The 20,099-nt window shown below is 46.7% G+C and overlaps 1 protein-coding gene across 3 annotated transcripts in view; it reads left to right on the forward strand.

Annotated features, from left to right (window-relative positions):
• Window positions 1–20,099, forward strand: part of mfsd14bb (major facilitator superfamily domain containing 14Bb) — a 148,669-nt gene that overhangs the window by 656 nt on the left and 127,914 nt on the right. The gene's annotated exons all lie outside the window — the stretch shown is intronic.

Below are 20,099 nucleotides of genomic sequence, written 5' to 3' on the forward strand. Positions count from 1 at the left end.
TAGGTAAACAAATGGAGTTAATGTCCACAAAAGTGGCGTCAAAAATCTACCGACAGTATTTACGTAACAGCACGCTAAATTGCATTATTCATCACTGCTTCAAATTACGTTATTTTTTCATCAATTCTCACCTATGTTCAAATGAAAGATTTGTTGTAAATAAGGCAAACGTCTCCACATGTCACGTCACAGCAGTGAGAATACCGCGCGACGGAGAATACACATTAAACAATATGCGGGGGAGGGGGGTGTGATGGGAAGAGAAAAGGCCGATCTATCAGCAGTTCCAGGACCTTATTCTGTTAAAATAGCCATATGTGTGCGTTAAAGCGCAAACAGACATTCAGTATATCAGTTGATAATAATAATAATAATAGTAATAGCTAATTATTTGTCTATATGGATGGATCATTATTTTGATATTATTATTATTATCTCATACTCAGTTATCTATAGATGTTATTGTACCACATGGGCCTAGTGCCCTGCCTTTTACTTTTTGGAGGAAGCTCATTAAGTGTACAAATATAAAAATCATAATGGAAAAAAAAACCCCATGATGGCGCTGTGGATGGCAGCCTCGGTACAGTGCTCTTTAGTACAAACCCCAATTCCAATGAAGTTGGGACGTTGTGTAAAACGTAAATAAAAACAGAATACAATGATTTGCAAATCCTTTTCGACTTATATTCAATTGAATACACTACAAAGACCAGATATTTAAATCTGATAAACTTTATTGTTTTTTTGCAAATATTCACTCATTTTGAATTTGATACCTGCAACACGTTCCAAAAAAGCTGGGACAGGGCATGTTTACCACTGTGTTATATCACCTTTCCTTATAACAACACTCAATAAGCGTTTGGGAACTGAGGACACTAATTGTTGAAGCTTTGTTGGTGGAATTCTTTCCCATTCTTGCTTGATGTACGACTTCAGTTGCTCAACAGTCCGGGGTCTCCGTTGTCGTATTTTGCACTTCATAATTCGCCACACATTTTTAATGGAAGACAGGTCTGGACTGCAGGCACGCCAGTCTAGTACCCGCACTCTTTTACTACGAAGCCACGCTGTTGTAACACGTGCAGAATGTGGCTTGGCATTGTCTTGCTGAAATAAGCAGGGATGTCCCCGAAAAAGACGTCGCTTGGATGGCAGCATATGTTGCTCCAAAACCTGTATATGTACCTTTCAGCATTAATGGTGCCTTCACAGATGTGCAAGCTACCCATGATGCCATGGGCACTAACACCCCCCCCATACCATCACAGATGCTGGCTTTTGAACTTTACGCTGATAACAATCTGGATGGTCCTTTTCCTCTTTAGCCCGGAGGACACGACATCCATGATTTCCAAAAACAATTTGAAATGTGGACTTGTCAGACCACAGCACACTTTTCCACTTTGCGTCAGTCCATCTCAGATGAGCTCGGGCCCAGAGAAGCCGGCGGCGTTTCTGGGTGTTGTTTATATATGGCTTTCGCTTTGCATGGTAGAGTTTTAACTTGCACTTGTAGATGTAGCGACGAATTGTGTTAACTGACGATGGTTTTCCGAAGTGTTCCTGAGCCCTCGTGGTAATATCCTTTACAGAATGATGTCGGTTTTTGATGCAGTGCCGCCTGAGGGATCGAAGGTCATGGGCATTCAATGTTGGTTTTCGGCCTTGCCGTTTACATGCAGAGATTTCTCTGGATTCTCTGAATCTTTTGATGATATTATGGAGTGTAGATGATGAAATCCCTAAATTCCTTACAATTGTATGTTCAGAAACGTTGTTCTTAAACTCTTGGGACTATTTGCTCACGCAGTTGTTCACAAAGTGGTGAACCTCACCACATCCTTGCTTGTGAACGAATCATGACGCTCACCTGTTTCCAATTAACCTGTTCACCTGTGGAATGTTCCAAACAGGTGTTTTTTGAGCATTCCTCAACTTTCCCAGTCTTTACTTTTGTTGCTCCTGTCCCAGCTTTTTTGGAACGTGTTGCAGGCATCAAATTCAAAATGAGTGAATATTTGCAAAAAACAATAAAGTTTATCAGTTTGAACATTAAATAGCTTGATTTTGTAGTGTATTCAATTGAATATAGGTGGAAAAGGATTTGCAAATCATTGTATTCTGTTTTTATTCACGTTTTACACAATGTCCCAACTTCATTGGAATTGGGATTTGTACATTCTTGGTGCTCTCTAGTACTTTCTCATCATCCACTGACCTGTTTGCCCGGTAGGCAAACAGGTCAGTGGATGATGCAGTCAACATGGGACTGCACTGCATCCTGCAACATCTTGGCTTCCCAGCGACATATGCAAGGATCTGGTTTGTAGACTTCAGCTCGGCATTCAACACCATCATTCCAGAAATCCTCCCCTCCAAACTCTCTAAGCTCACTGTATCTTTCACCATCTGTCAGTGGATAACCAGCTTCCTGACAGCCAGAAAACAGCAGGTGAGGCTGGGGGAGTCACTTAATAATAATGATAATAATAAATCAATCTTATATAGCGCTTTTCAAGTACTCAAAGTCGCTTTACAATAAATGGAGTGAAACAAGACGACAGATGAACATAACACAGACATACAGGGGTGGATGGGAAGGGGGGCTACGAGAGGGAGAAGCGGCAGCCACAGAAGACACCAGCAGTACTCTCCGACTTGGACAGATATAAAGGGAAAGAAAAACAAACATCAAAAATCACATAAATCACACACTTCTGGTATATGGGCAGTCAGCACTGGTGCTCCCCAGGGATGTGTTCTCTCCCCACTGTTCTTCTCCCTCTACACCAACGACTGCATCTCCAAGCAGTCAGCTGTTAAATTCCTGAAGTTTGTAGACGACACTATGGTCATCGGACTCATCCAGGATGGTGATGAGTCTGCATATCGGTGGGAGGTTTAGCGGCTGGTGCTCTGGTCCAGTCAAAACAACATGGAGCTGAACATGCTCAAGACTGTGGAGATGACAGTGGACTTTAGGAGATAACTCTTATCACTGCTCCCCCTCACAATATCCAACAGCCCTATGTCAACCATGGAGCCCTGTGTCAACCAAGGAGAAGTTTCTGGGAGCTACCAATTCCAAAGACCTGAAATGGTAGACCAACGTCAACTCCATCCTCAAAGAGGCCCAGCAAAGGATGTTCGTTTTGTGGTAATTGAGGAAATGTGGTCTGCCACAGGAGCTGTTGAGCCAGTTCTACACCGCAGTCATTGAATCTGTCCTGTGCACAGCCATTGTGGTCTGGTTCGGAGCAGCAACAAAACAAGATAGGAACAGACTGCAGCGAACATTAAGGACATCAGAAAAAAATCATCGGCACTCCCCTGCCCACCCTGCAGGACTTGTACACCTCTAGAACCCGAAACGGGCGGGCAGAATCAGCACAGACCCCCCCCCCCACCACACACACACACACACCCAGGACACAGTCTCTTTGATCTCCTACTCTCTGGCAAGCGCTACAGAGCAATGAGCACCAAAACCACCAGACACAGGAACAGTTTTTTCCCACAAGCCATCCCTCTACTGAACACTTGACAGCATGGTGCAATAATGGACTCCTCTTCCTCCTCCTCCTCCTTCTTCATCTTCTTCATCCATGTTTCCTGTTTTTCAAGGATCGATTGCCACAGTGGATTTTATAGTTTCCATACCGATCCGGTATGGTTTTGTCAATCCACATACTGATTCGACAAAATTTTACATCGGTTGCCCTTCCTGACACAACCACTATCTCTATGGATGGGGGCACAGGCAAAGCGCTGGATGCCATCCCAGAATTCATGGACTTGCGCCCATTCCTGTTGCCACTAAATGGTTGATTATATAAAATATGTTGAACTAGTACTCAGTCTTCTATCTTCTATTGAGAAATGTCTGTGTTAGGGTTTGTGGAAGACCCTAAGCGCACGACACCAAGCACAGATAGAGTTCACAATTCATACAAAGGCCCAATGGGAGAACATGCACGGCAACGAAAAGAGTCCGACAATTCACTTTGCGGGTAGTCACCAACAAACCGAGAAAGTACGGGAAAACTCTTGGGTAATCCAAATTGCGGATGCGGCAGGATGATTCCACAGGGAAAAAAACTCCACACAGAAAATAGCAAATCCACGGGTTGAGATAAACTCGGAGAGAATACACAGGGAGGGAAGAGTAACCACTTCAACGAGGATGTTACGGCACGAACTGGCAACGGGCTCCGGGAGACCAGCAAACTTAAGCCCAGCCCTGACGACTAAGCCCAGCCCTGACGAGCTGATTGGCTTCAGGCACAGGATGGGCGAGCCGTAACAGTACCCCCCCCCCTCCACGGGAGCCACCAGGCGACTTGCCAGGCTTGTCAAGATGGAAATGATGAAACTCCGTGAGCAGCCCAGGGTCCAGGATGAGCTGGCGGGAGACCCAGCTACGTTGCTCCGGACCGTAGCCTTCCCAGTCCACCAAATACTGGAACCCCCGTCCTCGGCGCCGGACGTCCATCAGCCGGCGGACCTTCCGCTGGAGGTGCCCATCCACGATTTCAGGGGGAGGCGGAATTGGGGCTGGAGGCATCAGAGGACTGTGGGAGACAGGCTTAACCTGAGACACAAGAAAAACATGATGGATCTTCATGGAAGCCGGAAGCTTCAGACTCGCCGCCGCGGGACTGAGCACCTTCCTGATCTCAAACGGCCCGACGAACCAGGGGTTCAGCTTCTTCGCGGTGGACTGAAGCGGGAGGTCCTTCGAGGACAGCCACACCCTTTGGCCTGGTTGGTACGTAGGCGCTGGGGACCGGCGTCAGTTGGCTCCCCGACTGGCGCACTCAGGTGCGCGGAGCAGAGCAGCTCTGGTCACCTCCCAGACGCGACGACACCGGTTCAGGTGGGCCTGCACGGAGGGAACTGCCACTTCCGACTCCTGCGCAGCAAAGAGAGGCGGCTGGTAGCCCAGGGACACCTCAAAAGGTGAGAGGCAGGTGGCAGAGCTGACCAGGGAGCTGATGGCATACTCGACCCAGGGGAGGAACCGGCTCCAGGAGCTGGGCTTCTTGGCGGCAACGCACCGGAGGGCAGACTCCACGCTCTGGTTCATCCTCTCCGTCTGCCCGTTAGTCTGTGGGTGATATCCAGAGGAGAGACTAACAGAGGCACCCAACCCCTTACAAAAGGCCCGCCATACCTGGGAGACGAACTGGGGCCCTCGGTCCGAGACGACGTTCAGAAGGCCGTGGAGATGGAACACATAGCTCGTCAGGAGGTCCGCTGTCTCAGAAGCCGATGGGAGTTTGGGGAGGGCCACCAGGTGCACGCCCTTACCGAAGCGGTCCACCACTGTCAGGATCACAGTGTTACTCTGGGAGGGAGGCAGTCCAGACAAGAAATCCAACGCCACATGGGACCAGGGCCGGCTTGGAGTTGGGAGGGGCTGCAGCAGACCCACGGGTGCCTGGTGAGAGGCCTTGCTGCGAGCACAGACGGAGCAGGCCCTTACGAAGTCCCTGACATCGTTCTTCATGGTGGGTCACCAGAAACGACGAGCCAGGAAGTTGAAGGTGCGGTAAACACCCGGGTGGCAAGCAAACTGACTGGCATGGCCCCTCTGAAGAACCCGGGGCCGGACTGAGTCCAGGACTTACATACGTTGTGGAGGCGTGTGGCTCGGGACGGGATGGGAGCGCAACGCCTGCCTGACCATGGTCTCGATGCCCCAGGTAAGCACGCCCACCACCCTGGCCTCAGGAAGGACGGGAGCCGGCTCCGCTGTAGCTGGCTCCCTCCTCGAGTGTTGCTGGGACGGGGAGTCTGCCTTCGTGTTGCGGGACCCAGGACGATAAGTCAGCGTCAAGTTAAACCGACTGAGGAAGCTGGCCCACTGTGCCTGCTGACCATTGAGACGCTATGTTGCTCAGACGAACGTCAAGTTCTTATGATCAGTCCAGATGGTGGACGGCTGTTCCGCCCCCTCCAGCCAATGGCGCCACTCCTCCAGAGCAGCCACCACTGCCAGCAGCTCCCGGTTCCCGACATCGTAGTTCTCCTCGGCGGGGAGGAACCGGCGAGAGAAGAAGGCGTATGGATGGACCTTCTGGTCAGACACTGACCGCTGGGAGAGGACATCCCCCAAACCGGTGACTGAAGCGTCCACCACGATGAATTGCCTCTTGGGGTCGGGGTGGAGCAGGACCGGGGCGCTGGTGAACCTCTCCTTGAGGGACTGGAACGCAGAGCGGTCAGCCGGGGACCAGATGAACGGCTGGGAGGGGGAGGTCAGCCTGGTGAGAGGTTCTGCCACGCGGCTGTAGTTCCTGATGAACCTCCTATAGAAGTTCGCAAACCGGAGGAAGCTCTGCAATTCCTTCCGGGATGTGGGATCGGGCCAGTCCACCACGGCCTGGATCTTGCGGGGGTCGGCCCGGGTCTGTCCCTTCTCAACAGAGAAGCCCAGGTAGTTAATGGAAGGGGAATGGAACCGGCACTTCTCTGCCTTGACAAAGAGCCGGTTCCGGAGGAGACGTTCGAGTACCCGGCGGACATGCTGGACATGTTCCTCGAGGGTCCTGGAGAAGATGAGGATATCATCGAGGTAGAGCACAACGAACTCGTGGAGCATGTCGCGGAGAATGTCATTCATGAGAGCCTGGAATACCGCTGGGGCGTTGGTGAGGCCGAACGGCTTGACCAGGTACTCATAATGACCCCGGGGCGTCTTAAAGGCTGTCTTCCACTCGTCCCCCTTCCGGATCCGGACCAGATGATAGGCACACCGGAGGTCCAGCTTAGTGAAGACAGTAGCCTGGGTGAGGGGCTCAAGGGTGGAACTCATGAGGGGAAGGGGATACTTGTTCTTGACGGTTATCTCATTGAGTTGGCGATAGTCAATGCAGGGCCGGAGGCCCCTGTCCTTCTTCTTCACGAAAAAGAATCCAGCTGCCACCTGGGAGGACGAGGGCCGAATGAGCCGCGCTGCCAAGGACTTGGAGATGTACTCATCCATCGCAGCCTTCTCGGGGATGGTCAGACTGTACAGGCGACTGCTGGGAAGGGGTGCCCCAGAGCGGAGGTCGATAGCACAGTCATAAGGCCGATGAGGAGGAAGAGATTGGGCTCGGGTTTTGCTGAAAACCTCTCCTAGATCATGGCACTCGGGGGGGCAGAGGAGAGGTTGGGAGGAGGGGCACGTGCTCCCGGGGCCGGGAGCAGCCTGGAGACATTGGGCATGACAGGAGGAGCTTCACTCCATGATGGTACCGGAGGCCAAGGCGATGTGTGGCTCATGCTGCACGAACCAGGGGCGGCCTAGGATCACAGGGACTAACGGGGACTGGATAATGAAGAACCGAAGTCTCTCCACATGGTTCCCGGCTATGGTGAGAGAGACAGGGTGGGTGCATTGGGTGACGCTGGCTAGGCAGCACTCGTCCAGCATGAAGGCCTCCATGGGCTTCTCCAGCGTCTCTAGCGGGATGGTGGCCTGGGCAGCAAACTCTGAGTCCAGGAAACACTCATCAGCTCCCGAGTCGAGGAGTGCACCCACTGTGAGCCGCTGGTCAGCCCAGGCCAGGGTAACGCTAACCAGATGGTTCTGTGGGGCAGGACAGCGGGAACAGGAAAGGCGGCTCACTAGGATCTCCCGGGGTCCCAGTGAGCCTAGTCTTTTGGTTGAGTGGGGCAACTGCTGATCAGATGTCCCTTCCGGCCGCAGTAGAGGCATTGACCCGCCTTGAACCGGGCCTCCCGTTCGGCTGGACTAAGGTGCGTGCGCCCCAGCTGCATAGGTTCCTCCCCCATCGGGGTCTGGTGCGTGGAGGGAGAAATGGCCACAGGGAACGTGGGGCGAGCAGGAGTAGGGGTCCTGTCAGGAGTGCTGGACGACTGGGGAATGGACAGGGATCCACGCAGGGCTCGCTCGTGCTTCTTCTCCCGGAGGTGTCCATCGATGCAGATGGCAAGCTTGATCAGGTCATCGAGGGAGGTGGGCTCCTCCCGGGTGGCTAGCTGGTCCTTGACAGCCTCCCTGAGACCTCTCCGGAAGGTGACCCGAAGTGACTGGTCGTTCCAGCCGCTCTCAACTGCGGCCAGCCTGAACTCCACTGAGTAGTCCGTGACACTGCCACTCCCCTGCTGGATATTGCTCAGCCGAGCACCAGGGTCCTGGCCACAGACTGGATGGTGGAATACCTTCCGTAGTTCCGCCACGAAGTCCTAGTAGGTGAAGCAGAAACTGGCCCTCATGGACCAGGAAGCAGTGGCCCACTGAGCTGCTCGGCCTGTGAGCAGGTTGGTCACGTAAGCGACACGGGCAGCATCAGACGTGAACATGCTAGGTTGGTGCGTGAAGACCAGCTCACACTGCGTGATGAATGTGGCACAGGTCTCGAAGCTTCCGTCAAATGGTCGTGGGCTGGAGAGGCAGGGCTCCCGGGGAACTGGGTTGAGCACCACAGGGTTGACTGGGGCAGCGGGCCCAGGGGGCGGGTTACCCATGACTCCAGGAGCAGGCTGGCCCGGCGGCTGGGTGGCAAGAGCCGCCGTGATGGTCTGCAACTGCCGCAGGATCTCTGCTTGTTGGCTCGCCAACGCCGCCTGTTGGCCTGTTAGGTTATCCACAGAGGCCTGGAGGGGCTGGACCCGAGTCTGGAGATCCGTCACAGCGACAGAGGCCCCCTCTAGCTGCTGGGTGTGGGAGTTGGTCAGGCGGATCTTTTCGATGAGAGCTGCTTGATCCGGACTAGTCGGTACGCTCTCTGTGCTGGCTGGGGTCGTCATGGCCAGTTCGTACTGTTAGGGTTTGCGGAAGACCCCAAGTGCACGACACCAAGCAGAGCTAGGGTTCGCCGAAACTGGCGTACTTTATTAACAGTTCATACAAAGGTCCAACGAGACAACATGCACGTCCACGAAAAGAGTCCGGCAATTCACTTTGCGGGTAGTCACCAACAAACAGAGAAAGTATGGTAAAACTCACAGGTAATCCATATTGCGTACGCGGCAGGATGATGCCGCAGGGAAAATAACTCCACAGAGAAAATAGCAAATCCACAGGTTGAGATAAACTCGGAGAGAATACACAGGGAGGGAAGAGTAACCACTTCAACGAGTATGTTACGGCACGAACTGGCAACGGGTTCCGGGAGACCAGCAAACTTAAGCCCAGCCCTGATGACTAAGCCCAGCCCTGACGAGCTGATTGGCTGCAGGCGCAGGATGGGCGAGCCGTAACAGTCTTACCACTATTATTCTCCTTTGGCTGGTCTTTGACTGTAGCCTCAGGAATGCAGCGGCAATCCAAGCAACCATCAAGGAGCTTGAGACTTGGCTCCCCACAGTAGACAAGTCTGGCCTACCTGACAGGTTTAAGGCTTGGGTTTAACAACATGGCATCTTACCTCGAGTCTTCTGGCCTCTGCTGGTTTACGAGGTAAGCCTGTCGATGGTGGAGACCTTGGAGAGGAAGATCAGTAGCAACCTCCGGAGATGGCTGGGTCTGCCATGCAGCCTTAGCAGTGCAGCACTGTATGGGAGGAGCAACAAACTCCAGCTCTGAATCAGCAGCCTCGACGAGGAGTTCAGGATTTCTCACACAAGAGGCACTGCTCTATTGGGACTCTAGTGTGGCATCACCAGGCATTATGGTGCAGACAGGCAGGAAATGGAGAGCCCAGGAAGCCCTGGAAATAGTCTTGGCTGAGACACAAGGCTTTGGTGTGCATGGTGGCAACTGGATGGGCAAGGCTGGGGGAGCCATCCCACAACCCCTGTGGTCAAGATGTTTTACCTGCATATCTACGATGTGCACTACTTATTTTTAAGCTAGATGGGCAATACTAATGTACAATTGTAAATGCACATAAAACTGCTGTATACTGGTTACAAATTATTATAAGTATAGCAAGTATGTAATATAATCAAAGAAGGTTGAATCAGTTCATCTGGGTTCAACTTGCATTGACAGATGTGTTTCATCACTCATCTAAGTCATATAGATAGATAGACAGATAGATAAAGCATGCTTGTATTTCAATAAACACTCATAAGTAAAAAAAAAAAAAATTCATCTAAGGGCCCAGACACACCAAACTGAGTAGCGGCGACAAATGCCGACTGTTGCGTCGCCTCACGTTGGCTGCTGTCTGGGTCAAGAAGTAGCACTTGAACACACCGCAAAGACTACAGCCGGCGGACAACTAGCATGTACGAACTGCACTGATTCACTAAGCTGAACAGCCAAATCAGAGTGATCTCTCTCACCGACAGACTCCGCCGATTCAACATGCTGAGTCGGCCGAAAAGCTGCCGACAGGGATCTGACTAGTGTCGACGGTGCGGGACACACCGCAAAAACTACGGTCCCAGATGCTCACCGACGGCCTGACATTGACCGACAGCCGACCGTCGGCCTGGTGTGTCAGGGCCCTTAGATGAGTGATGAAACGGTTCTCTCAATAAAAGTTGTATCCAGATGAACTGATTCAACCTTCTTTGTTTTTCTTATCTGGATTATTGAGCATGCCCAAAGATATATAATATAATATATAATTCTATAATATATAGTAGATAGATATGTAGTATTTATTTATAGTATATATATATATAATCCAGTGAGTCAAGTGCATTCTCTGAGACAGAATACAAGCCTTTTTCATGCCATAAGCCATCATCAGCTGTCAATAAAGCTACTCATATATATATATATTTATGTATTTATGTATGTATGTACTATATATATAGTCTGGTGGCCTATCCAGGGTGTCTCCCCGCCTGCTGCCCAGTGACTGCTGGGATAGGCTCCAGTGACCCTGAGAGCAGGATAAGCAGTTTGGATAATGGATGGATGGATGGATGGATTATATAAGCGTGATAAGTTATAAAATTATCATATATAATATATAGCATAATGAGTTATTAATTATTTAGCAATAGCAAAACTCTATAACTGACATACCTGTTGTGTATATATACTTAACTCCAGTAATCTATTTATTATTTAATTTGTTTCTTTTGTTTTTATTTTTTTATTTTTTGTATTTTTTTGTGAGTGATATTCAAGTGGCGGCACGGTGGTGCAGTGGTTAGCATGGTCGCCTCAGCAAGAAGGTCCTGGGTTTGAGCCCCGGGGTAGTCCAACCTTGGGGGTCGTCCCAGGTCGTCCTCTGTGTGGAGTTTACATGTTCTCGCCATGTCTGCATGGGTTTCCTCCAGGCTCTGGTTTCTTCCCATAGTCCAAATACATGTAGGTCAGGTGAATCAGAGACATGTAGGTCAGGTGAATCAAAAACATGTACAGTACATCCGGAAAGTATTCACACTCCTTCACTTCCCCCACATTTTGTTATGTTACAGCCTTATTCCAAAATGGATTAAATTCCTTTTTTTCCCTCATCAACCTACACACAATACCCCATAATGACAAAGTGAAAAAAGTTTTGTAGAAATTTTTGCAAATTTATTAAAAATAAAAAACTAAAATATTGCATGTACCAGGGATGGAAATTAGCATCCGCTACACGCCAAATGCGGGTGGATTTGCGTATTGGCGGGCGAATTTGCTCAACCTACCAGCCACGGTGGCGGGTAAAGAAAAGTAGCAATTTGTGACATACTGAATCGCGAATCTGCCTTATTTTCCCCCCTATGACCCGCCCTACTCTGCCTCTGATTGGCTAGTACTTGTTGCCATCGTTGGTTAGCCAATCAGAGGCAGAGTATAGGGACGCTTGTCTTGCGAGTCTGCTAATTCACACAGACACTTTCAAGGACGAGGAGAGCCAGAAAACACAATGTGGCGTTACATCGCAGGGGTTAAGAGGTCTGCAGAGAAAACATCCCAGCAGGAGACACAGGTTAAAGAGGCGAAGACGAAACGAAAACGTTTTTTTAATGAGAAGTGGAGAATAACTGACAACGGAGACAGAGAGTCCCGTGATTGGTTAGTTTACGAGGAGACAAGCCAGACAATGTTCTGTTTGGTATGTCATCAACACGCTTCAGATGCCAACAAGAAAGCTAGCAGTTTCATTATTGGGACTAAAAATCTAAAATTGGAAGCCATAAAAGACCATGAATCATTCAAATGCCACATCCATGTAATAAAGATAGTATAGGGAAAATTGACCCCACAGGATACCGCTGCCATGAACACATCCCAGTTGGAGAAGATGAGCCTACTGTTTAGAAATGCCCACGCAATCGCGAAAAAAGGAAGGCCATTTACAGATACGTGTGGCAATACAAGTAAATCGTAATTTTTAAAAAATCTATTCACTAACGATAGATTAAGTGTTGAATTAAGGTCAGAATATAGCTGTCATGTAATGTCATTAGCTAGCTAACGTTACGTGTAGTTAGCAAGTAAATCGTCATTTGCTAACGTTAGATTAAGTGTTGAATTAAGACCCATACTGACACAATTCCTTCTACTTGTTACAGTCTTGGTTTATGTAATAATAAAAGGAATTTTGGTGGCACTGATACACTGGTTATTTTTTGACAAATATGTTAAATGTTTTAAAGGTAGTGTACACAATTTTGAAAACCATAGAAGAGTAAACTAGATTTTGAAAATAGTATTTTAAGAGTTTAAATATTTAAAATAGCCTATTGCTTGAATATTGTAGATCTTGTTTTATTATTTTTCACATGCAGTTACACACTGCCGGTTAAAACAAGAAAGTGGCTGGTAAAAAAATTGAGTGGCTGATAGATTTTGGAATCCACCAACCACAGTGGCAGGTGGACAAAAAAGTTAATTTCCACCCCTGGCATGTACATAAGTATTCACACCCTTTGCTATGACACTCAAAATTGAGCTCAGGTTCATCCTGTTTCCACTGATCATCCTTGAGATGTTTCTACCTCTTGATTGGAGTCCACCTGTAGTAAATTCAATTGATCGGAAATGATTTGGGAAGGCACACACCTGTCTATAGCATAAGGTGCCACTGTTGACAGTGCATGTCAGAGCAGAAACCAAGCCATGAAGTCAAAGGAATTGTCTGTGGACCTCCGAGACAGGATTGCATCGAGGCACAGATCTGGGGAAGGGTACAAAAAAATTTCTACAGCTTTGAAGGTCCCGAAGAGCACAGTGGTCTCCATCATTCATAAATGGAAGAAGTTTGGATCCACCAGGACTCTTCCCAGAGCTGGCTGCCCAGCCAAAATGAGCAAGCAGGGGAGAAGGGCCTTGGTCAGGGAGGTGACCAAGAACCCAATGGTCACTCTGACAGAGCTCCAGCGTTCCTCTGTGGACATGGGAAAACCTTCCAGAAGGATCAGGCCTTTATGGTAGAGTGGCCAGACGGAAGCCTCTGCTCAGTAAAAGGCACATGACAGCCCACTTGGAGTTTGCCAGAAAGCACCTAAAGGACTCTCAGACCATGAGAAACAAGATTTTCTGGTCTGTTGAAACCAAGATTGAACTCTTTGACCTGAATGCCAAACGTCACGTCTGGAGGAAACCAGGCACCTCTCATCACCTTGATAATACCATCCCTACAGTGAAGCATGGTGGTGGAAGCATCATGCTGTGGGAATGTTTTTCAGCGGCAGGAACTGGGAGACTAGTCAGGATCGAGGGAAAGATGAATGGAGCAAAGTACAGAGAGATCCTTGATGTAAACCTGCTCCTGAGCGCTCAGGACCTCAGACTGGGGCGAAGGTTGACCTTTCAACACGACAACGACCCTAAGCACACAGCCAAGACAACGAAGGAGTGGCTTCGGGACAAGTCTGTGAATGTCCTTGAGTGGCCCAGCCAGAGCTCAGACTTGAACCCCATTGAACATCTCTGGAAAGACCTGAAAATAACTGCAGTGACGCTCCCCATCTAACCTTACAGAGCTCGAGAGGATCTGCAGAGATGAATGGGAGAAATACCCGAAATATAGGCGTACCAAGCTTGTAGCTTCATACCGAAGAAGACTTGAGGCTGTAATTGCTGCCAAGGGTGCCTCAACCAAGTACTGAGTAAAGGGTGTGAATACTTACAATGTACATGCAATATTTCAGTTTTTTATTTATTTATTTTTTTTAAGCAATATATTTATTGAATTTTGTTTGCAAATTACATCAAAACAAGTAATAGCACAGTGCAGCAAACATTTTCACCCTACCCCCCCCCCCATAACCCTGTCCCTATAACAAGTAATACAATTCAAAGCAGGGTTAAAGAAGATAATAAAGATAAAAATTCAATTAATAAAAATAATAAAATAAAATAATAATAACAATAATTTCTTTCACAGACTGATCAGAGGGTGTGGTTTTTTTCCAGTTGCTTTTACGCATATAAACAGTCAGATAGAGTTGTTCTACTCCCCCAGAGCTTGTTCTTCATGAAGCAAGTTACCAACATTAGTATTACGTCTTAGGAAGTACAGAAACAATCCCCAGATTTTATCAAAAACACTTTGTTTACGTCTAACAATATACATTATCTTTTCCATTGACATGTTTGAAGCCATTTCTTTAACCCACATACCAATTCTTGGTCCATCAACACTTTTCCAATTAAGAGCAATTACACGTTTTGCTTGGAATATACACATATCTATAAATCTGAACTCATTGCTATGTAAATGTGGGGTGGTAGGATATAAACCAAGAATAAAAAGCTTTGGACTCAATGGTAATTTCTTTGACAAAATTTGATCAATCATATCAACAACATCTTGCCAGAAGGTTTTCACTTCCACACATTCCCATATACAGTGAAACAGCGTCCCCCTTGCCTCACTACACTTAATACAGGTATCAGGAATATTGTCATTAAACTTGTGCAATTTAACAGGAGTTATATATGTACGCATCAGCCATTTATACTGTAGAAGCTTTAGGTTGCTGCTAACTGTCTGTCTCTGGGCCTCTTTACATGCCTCACTCCATTCTTCTAAAGATATTTCCTCCTCTATATCTCCCTCCCATAATCTCAGTTTTGTCTCTGATGATTCATCAGATCCAGATACAAATAAGTCATACATAGTTGAAATTAAACCTTTATCATAACAGTGTTTTGTGACTGCAACTTCTAATATAGAAATGGTAGGAATGTCTAATGAATGGCTTTGACAGGATGATATAAAACTCCTTAGCTGAAGATATTTGAAAAAATGATTCCTTGGAATGTCATACTTGGTAGATATTTCCTCAAAGGACATTAATACTTCATCCTCCTCCCTGTACATGTCTTGCACTTTCCTTAACCCCTTTTCAGCCCATAATTTAAATCCCCTATCATTTTGCCCTGGTTTGAAATTGGCATTACCCCAAATAGGACTGAAGCGTGACCGGGACATATTTATATTCAAATACTTACAAGCATCGAACCAAACATCAATCATATTCAATATTTTAGGGTTGTCTGTATTTTTCTTCAGATATTTACGGTCTGCTGAATACAAATACAGGTGCAATGGTAAGCCTGGTTTAACAGAGCAGGCTTCCAGATCAATCCAAGCTGGGGGACTTCCAGATGAGAAGTAAAACATAATCGACCTTAATTGTGCTGCCCAGTAATACCATTGGATATTTGGACATTTCAGGCCTCCTCGATCATATGGTAGATAAAGTAAAGATAGACGTAATCTAGGACGTTTATTTTGCCAAATAAAGTTGGTAAACAGTTTCTTGATTTTCGTGAACAAAGATGAAGGAGGGGGTAGGGGGATATTCTGGAACAAATAAAGAAATTTGGGAAGTATATTCATCTTTAGGATATTAATCCTGCCGATCATTGAAATAGGTAAGGATGTCCAACGCTCTATCGAAGCAATACTAGCGTCCAGGATGGGCTCATAATTTGACTGAGCAATCTTATTCACCTCAGGGACAATTTTTATTCCCAGATATGTAAATGTGTCTGTTGGGTTGAAGGTAGAAGCATAAACAAGACCATTCTTCCCCTCTGTTTCATTCAGTAACATTATAGATGATTTGGAGTAATTAACTTTATAACCAGATATTTTCCCAAATGATTCAATAAGGCTTAGGAGCGCTGGGATAGATTTATGCAGATTTTTAAGCATTAATATCACATCATCGGCGAAGAGTGCTACCCTGTGCTCCAGATGTCCCTCTCGAATTCCATAAATATCGCTGTGTCCTCACCGCTATAGCAAATGGTTCTATCGCTAGGATAAAAAGTAAAGGCGATAAAGGGCTCCCTTGAGGGCAACTTCTACAAATGTTAAAAGGTTTAGAAACCTTACTATTCGTCAAAACTTCTGCAGTAAGCCCTGTACAAAGCAATTTTACCCATTTGATAAATGTATCCCCAAGGCCAAATCGTGTTAACACCTCAAACAGATAAGGCCATTCAACATGGTCGAAGGCCTTCTCTGCATCAAGTGAAAGTAAGGCCGTGTCAGGCGCCTCCCTCTGACTGTATAAAATATTGAGCACTCGTCTAACGTTATGAAAACCCTGTCTCCCTTGAATGAATCCGTTCTGGTCTTCTCCCACTACTCTAGGTAGAAGATCCTCCAATCTTCTTGCAAGAATTTTACAGAGTATTTTTGTATCAGAATTTAGGAGACTAATTGGACACATATTTTCACATTTTGTATTTGGTTTCCCCGGTTTTGGGAGTAAAGTGATTAGGGCGCCCCTCATAGATGTAGGGAGAAGACCATTCTCAAAGGATTCCTGAAACATCTCCAAGAGGGGTGGTATTAATTTGGTTTGAAATTTTTTATAAATGTCTATAGGGATGCCATCCTGACCCGCTGATTTTCCAGCCTGCATACACCCAATTGCTTCTGCAATTTCCAATGGAATTAAATCTTGATCTAATACTCTACTTTCCTCTTCCGAAATTTTAGGAATATTAAGATTGTGTAGGAATTGTGTTTGCGTGTCCAGATTAGGAGAGCACTCAGAGCTGTATAATTTCCCGTAGAAGTCTCTAAAGGCTTCATTAATCTCTGTCGGGTCCACTATAGTTCTACCACTTGGGACTTCAATACAATTAATAGACCTTTCTGTTTGTTGTTGTTTAATGCGCCATGCTAGAAGTTTTCCGGGCTTTTCCCCCTGATCATAGTAGGACTGTTTGAGTCTCATTAAATCAGCAGCCGCTTTATTAGCTGCCAGTTCATTGTACTGTGCTCTAAGCAGTAGCAGTCTTGTATGAACATCTGTAGGTATATTTCTATTATTATATATTTCTGTTTCCAGTTTTTTAATTTCCTCATCTAATGTCTTCATTTCAAGTCGTGTAGCCTTTTTCTTGGAACTAGTGAAGGAAATGATTTGGCCCCTGATAAAGGCTTTGAAAGCCTCCCACCTTGTGCTAGCAGAAGTCTGGGACTTGTTACATTCAAAATACAGGTCAATCTGCTTATCTAAGAGATCTATGAATGTAGGATCCGCAAGCCACCCGGGTTGAAAACGCCATCTCGGGGGGTCGCACACTAATTTATTATCTTCATAGGTCAAGGATACTGCAGCGTGGTCAGACAGAACTATACTACTATAATGACATTCATCTATTTTGGAGAGAAGTAGCGCTGAAACCAAAAAGTAGTCTATGCGTGAGTGAGTTCTATGAGTACCGGAATAGCAGGAATATTCTACTGCGTTCGGTTTACCATGCCTCCAAACATCAAACAGATTCAATTCCTTCATAAAATGGTGTATCGTCTTTCTGGACTTACTGTGGGTATCATCTAAACCAGTTGACCTGTCTTTTGAAGGATCTAACGTACAGTTAAAGTCACCAGCTATTATGTATTTCCCAGGATGATTTGAAGCAGTCAAAAACAGACTATTATAGAATTTAGAGTCATCTTCATTGGGGCCGTAAACATTTATCAAAGTTAAGGTTTCAGATAATAACCTACCCTGGACTACAATATACCTCCCTGCAGGGTCCTTAACTACATGCTGTACCCGTAATGGAACCGATTTATGAATTAGTATCATAACCCCTCTAGCATGAGTGGTGTAAGGAGCAGACAACACTTGACCCTGCCATCGTCTTGCTATTTTGGGAACGTCCTCATCCACCATGTGTGTTTCTTGTAAAAAAACGATTTTTGATTTCAAGGATTTTATCCTGCTCATTACCTGCTTCAGTTTTGTGAGTTTGATCAAACCCCTACAATTCCACGAAGTAAATTTTACCTTGCAACTCTCTGACATTGATTCCGGTATGTTATATTAGGAACCGTAGTGAAGAAGTACTTTGACAAACCACACCCACTGATGAAAGAATAAATAATAAAATGAAACCACAAAAACCCACCCTCAACCCCATACGAACCTGAAGTCCAGGAACTCTGGACATCCCCTCCCATCCCACGTTTAACTACCGCTAAAACGAGTTTCTCTAACTTTTCTTTTCTTCTCGCTCTAGCTCGCTATCTTACTTTTTCTAAATACTAATCACACATATCATCATTAATGAACTGTTCAACGCCAACAACATGTAGGCATATATAAAATTAACCATCCGAACACATACACAAACCTGGAACCCGTGCATGCAGACTGGAAGACGAGGAGAGGGAAAAGTCTGTAGCCTGGTCACAAGAGTCCGCGATGCATTGGGCCTTCCTTCCTCCGACAGGCGCACAAACCGATGATGACTCTCTCTGTCCCTTAGGCCTAGGCCTACTTGGATGTGCCCATGTCATTTCGGCTGGTGCTTGGACATTGTCTCTCATTCAGGGTTAAGTGCCTTCCACAAAAGCTGAATAGTCTAGCTATAAACCAGACTCCGTCCTGTCCAGGTAGAAAAATAAAGCCTAAACAAAAACAAAATGGCGACAGCCCGAACACGTAGCTACATCTTTCGTGTAAATGGAAATAAAATAAAATAAAGTGAGCTTAATAGCCTACTGCATCAGTCCTTATCCGAGGGATTGAATAAACCGCTCCACTTCTGCTGGGGTTTGAAAGGTGTGGGGTCTCTCGTCGTGTGTTACCAGGAGCCGGGCTGGAAAGATGATTCTGTGCTTGTGGATCCCCCGGTCTCTCAGCTTCTTCCGGACCTGGTTGTAGTCGCGCTGCATCTTGTGCACCCCAGCAGAGAGGTCGATGTGAAAACGGACCGGCGTGTTCTTGTAAAGGACCTGTCCCTTGGTTTTGGCTGCCTTTAGGACTCGCTCCCTGTCCTTAAAGTTCATGAACCTCATGATCAATGTCCTTGGACGACCCGTGCGAGAGTCTACCGGAGCGCCGATTCTATGAGCCCGCTCCACTACCAAGCCCTCCCGCGGATCCATGTTCAGAGCCTCTGGCAACCACTTCTCCAAAAATGCAGGTGCATCCTGGCCCTCTTCTTTCTCCGGTAGGCCCACCAACCTTACGTTATTTCGCCGACTCCTGCATTCCAAGTCATCCACTTTGTCAGTAAGGCTTTTGACGGTGCTTTCCAGCGTGCTAACTCGGGTGTTAGCTTCTTAACGTCGTCCTCCACGTCAGAAATCCGTTGTTCGGCCTGTTCCATGCGACCCGTGCATTCCTGTATTTGTTTCTTTACATCTGCAATTGTCGCTTGCAGTCCATCAATTTTCTTGTAAAGTCCACTTTTCAAAGACTGTATGGCTTTCATGATATCTAGGTTGCTATTCTTATCTGTGTCTAACATTTCGTCATCTTCTTCCTCGTGGTCGTCTCCTTCGTTAGCCATATTTTCAACCTGCATGGCGTCGCTAGCCTTCTCAGCCTCTTCCTCGTGTCGCGATTTCCTTTTCTCCTTCTCTTTTTCTCTCTTTGCCTTTTCTTTCGGGTTTTTCCCTGACATTTTAGTTCTGGGTACTCTTATACACGTATTGCGTGACTTTAGACAAGATTCGGATTAGTATTGTAGGATTAATTTACACGGTAGCTGCAGAGCTTGAGATGTGCGACCCCCTAGTCCCTCGCCATAACCGGAAGTCCAGTTTTTTATTTTTAATAAATTTGCAAAAATTTCTACAAAACCTTTTTTGCTTTGTCATTATGGGGTATTGTATGTAGATTGATGAGAAAAAAAAGGAATTTAATCCATTTTGGAATAAGGCTGTAACATAACAAAATGTGGGGAAAGTGAAGGGGTGTGAATACTTTCCGGGTGCACTGTAGGTCAGGTGAATCGGCCGTACTAAACTGTCCCTAGG

Source organism: Lampris incognitus, chromosome 1 (genome assembly GCF_029633865.1).
Source record: "Lampris incognitus isolate fLamInc1 chromosome 1, fLamInc1.hap2, whole genome shotgun sequence".
NCBI classification, from domain to species: domain Eukaryota; kingdom Metazoa; phylum Chordata; class Actinopteri; order Lampriformes; family Lampridae; genus Lampris; species Lampris incognitus.